Below are 4,645 nucleotides of genomic sequence, written 5' to 3' on the forward strand. Positions count from 1 at the left end.
TGGATTTATTTTTCTTCCTTTTTTCCTCTGGCTTTCCTTTTCTTTCAAGTTTCTTTTACTTTGCATCTCATTCTTTGATTTCATTTTCTTGCCTTTTCCTTCCATCTTTCTTTTTACTCTATCAGCTTTTTCTTTCATTTACATTTTCGTTTCTTTTCCATCCCCTTCCTTACTCTTGTAATCTTTTTTGTCCATTCTTATATATTTCTTATTATCTTTCTTCTTTTTCATTCCCATTTTTCTTATATCCTTTTTTTTTATTATTATCTTTATCTTTTTCTTTATTTTCATCTTTATCTTTATATTCATCTTCATCTTTATCTATATCTTTGCTCCATATTGGTAATCATTTTTTGCAACCATTTACGGACAGCAAAGTTGCAAGGGTATCTTCTCCATAATTTTCCTTTCCTCCATACTGGTAGCTGTTTTCGCAACCCCAGAAGGACAGCGAAGTTCGGTGATCCACACGCACGCAGGACAGGAAAGTTGCGTCATTTGGGTCTGCTTTAACGCGCATTCGTTTCGGCTCAGACTGTTCGAGTTTTGATGATGGGGATAGTTTACATGGACACCTTTTTTTCATATTCATTTTTATTTGTTATTGGTTGCTATCGTTATTATTATTATTATCAGTAATTGTTATTATCATCATCATTATTAGTATTCATGTTGTTATTATGATAATGACGATAATTATTATTATTATTATTATTATTATTATTATTATTATTGTTATTATTATTATTATTGTTTTTTATTATTATTATTATTGTTATTATTATTATTATTATTATTATTATTATTATTATTATTATTATTATTATCATTATTATTACTTTTATATTCCTGTAGTCTTGCTACGCTTTTGTCCAAACTATCCACATTCCTGAAGCTAACAACTGTCATATTTTGTAATCTTCATAATAGAGAGAAATTCAAGTTTTCAAACATTACCAGCAGAGTTCACCTAGCTATAGGTCTCTGTTATCCAATTGGAGAGTCACGAGAATTTTAAAAAACGTAAGAAAAGGGAATGATAGCGATAATTCATATCTGCAAAAGATAAAGTAGCATTTTTCATACTTTTAAGATATAATGAGGTTTAATATCAAGGCTTCCATACTACATGAGATAGTACATAGATTTGCCAAAAGTTAGTTTCTCTTTACATTCCATTGCTTATGACTTTAGAGCGCGAATCTACATTGAGGTTAGGAATGATGGTCGATAATTCCCTGAAGCAGGACGAAGGTGTAATATCAAAGTGTTACCAGCGTGTTCTTGTGATGTGTAATTATTAATTCTCATTCATACCTACTTCTACATTTGTCATATTGAACTCTCTTTAGTTTTAAATGGTATTAGCATGAAGTAGTACAAGACGCGAGTATTTCCGCGTCACATGTGGAGAGGATGGGATACATTACATTGGAGCAGAGAGGCCATGAATCTTTTTCGATTAATGCGGAGACTAATCTATATTTTATAATCATTATATATATATTTTTTTCTTTACTTTTTGAGATACATATTGCTACGTGTAATTTTCACCTGCTAATATGTTTTTTTTTTTTTTTTTCTTCTCTTAGTCATATGATTACATATCACAATTTGCGAAGCATTTATATTTTATTTATTGTATACTAATCAGCAGGCAGGTAAGTCCGAAATGAGGACGATGAAACCACTGCCACCCAACTTACTATGCACTTTTATCATTCGCTGCAATATGTTTAACTGTGGTAATTCTGTGGTATCCCTTTTATGTCATTCAAACCAGCCTCCACCCACATTAAACCTGTTTACAGATACAGTCTGTGGAATTGGCATAAAAAAAAATTTGTTGGATGACGGAGGAGACTGGCTTGGGTATTGATCCTTTGTATGTATGTGATAATTGCTGTAAATTGAGGCTTGAACATCTAGACTGTGTGGATAATTATTCATCTGTTAACAAAGGGCAGGTATTACATGTAAGATTTCTGTCTATACTCAGCTTTTGTTTTTGTCGGGGCAAAGATGCACTTGAAAGGTCGTTGGTTGATGGCAGGTTGATAAGTCGGAAATGATAATTGTGTGAAATCCGTTGACGTTCTTTGGATGGTTTTCATTCAACCAGTCATCACCAGCCTCCCAAGTGCATGCCCGCCTCAATAAGAAAAAATGTGTGTATAGTTGATGAGGTGCCAAAATCCTTTAGCCAGTTTTTGTCAGTTCCCAAGTGCTTTTGTGAATTTTAGTTGGTAAAAAGTTTTTGGGAAGGGGCTTGCAATAACTTAAAACGAATTAGGAAATATTGGGAAGGGTTTGCAAGGACTTGAAATGAATTAGAACCCCACTTTGATTATTTTGTGCCAAGGTAATGATTAGGACAGTATCAGTGGTACTTTCTATAAAATTATCTTCCTTTTCCTTTTGTGCCATTTTACTGTGTTATTCTGAGACTATTTAAAGTAGGTAAGTCTCAGACATGTCAAAGCTTCACAAGCCATCACTTAAAAAGCAATACGCCAGCTTGAATTACCTTTATGTAGGCAATTTACTGTACATTGTATTTGAATCTAGTGTTTGCATGATTGTAAACTTGCTCATGTTTTAAAGCTGGAGTTGAGTTCTTTGACATACTTGATGCAATAAAAAGGTTGGATTTGTACTTTTAAACTGCACCATGAAAGTTAAACTATTGCTTTAATATCCTGTATCACCATCTTATTGATATGATAAGTTGTTCTTAAATACAATAGGTATATATTCTACCAGCTTCCTTTGTTAGGAAACTTTACAAACAACAGGTCCCTTTAAAAAATTTTATTAATTTGCAATTTGCTCTTTGCTCTTTCCTTTTACTTATTATAAGTGTTGACATACTTTAGTACTCTAAGGGGAGACAAAAACCCTTCTATAATTTTAAACATTAAAGTACAGTATATAGTATCCTTTTCCAAATCTTATGCGACACCACAAACCCTGTATATAACACAAGCTGCCACAAGTTACAAATATTTTCATTATGTATCAGTGGAGTTACCATGTGTGATACATTAATGAGGAGATTCATTGGTATCAATTCATCGGTACAAACAGCAGATTTTGCTTCTAATTCTTATAAGTGTTTAATATGATGATTTTGAAATCCTAAAGTCTACACAAACAGAAGGAAAATCAAAAGATCATATCTCAGGCAACTGAATAATGTTGACAGAGCCACCAGGAAATAAGACAGTGTTCCAGTTGTACGAGCCACTAATGAATATATATATATATATATATATAGATATATATATATATAATATATATATATAATATATATATATATATATATATATATATAATACATATGTATGTATATATACAAATATATATAATACTATATATTATATATGTATATATATATATTATATATATATAATAATAATATAATTTATATATATAATACATTATATATATATTATAAATATATATATATATATATATATATATATATATATATTTTATATATTTATATATATATTATATATATATATATATATATATATTATATAATATATATATATATATATTATATATATATACACAACATACATATATATATTTTATAATATATATCTATATATATATATTATATATATATATATATATATAATATATATATATATATATATATATATATATATATATATATATATATATATATATATAATATATATATATATATATTATATGTATATATAATATTATATATATAATATATAATATATATATATATATTATATATATATATATATATATATAAATATAATAATATAATACATAATAAATATAAAATAATTATATATAATAATAATATATATATTAATAATATATATATATATTATATATATAACATATATATATATATGTATATATATATATAATAATATATATATAATATATATATAATATATTATATATTATATATAATATATATTATCTCAATTACTATATATATATACATATATATATATATATCTATATCTATATATATATATATCTATATATACCATTATAGATATCTATATACACGTATATATATATATATATATATTATATCCTCTATCCTATATAATATATTATTATATATATATATATATATATATATATAATGGCTTGTTGTAAGAATACCAACGTGGTATGGAAGAAGAGAATAAAATGATACATAACTAATTGTAATAAACAGGATATAGTGTATCCTCCTGTATAGTTATGTATAACCTACAGTATGTTTCCATACTTGTATTTGTATACCTGCATATACATAATATACATAGATACATAATGCTAGAAAGACAAATATAAAAAAAACATGTTAATAAAGTGTCCAACTGTTTAACATATCTAGACCTTTCTTTTGCGGTGGGAACATAAGCACATGTGCTACAGCTACTCCTAATCTCAGCTCATTTTGTAATGCAAATGACTGCCTATGTAGATATATGATTGTACAGCCACTACTATGGAAATCTCTCAGACGAGAACAACACCAAGGGTTCAAAACTCTAGGAAATAGATCAAATAAAGCACATGTGAAGTGAAACATCTTCCTTTAATTCTTGCATTTGCAAAATACCGACGCAGCAAAACTCGAAAGTGACAAGCACTTCCA

This window comes from Penaeus monodon, chromosome 43 (assembly GCF_015228065.2).
Source record: "Penaeus monodon isolate SGIC_2016 chromosome 43, NSTDA_Pmon_1, whole genome shotgun sequence".
NCBI lineage: Eukaryota > Metazoa > Arthropoda > Malacostraca > Decapoda > Penaeidae > Penaeus > Penaeus monodon.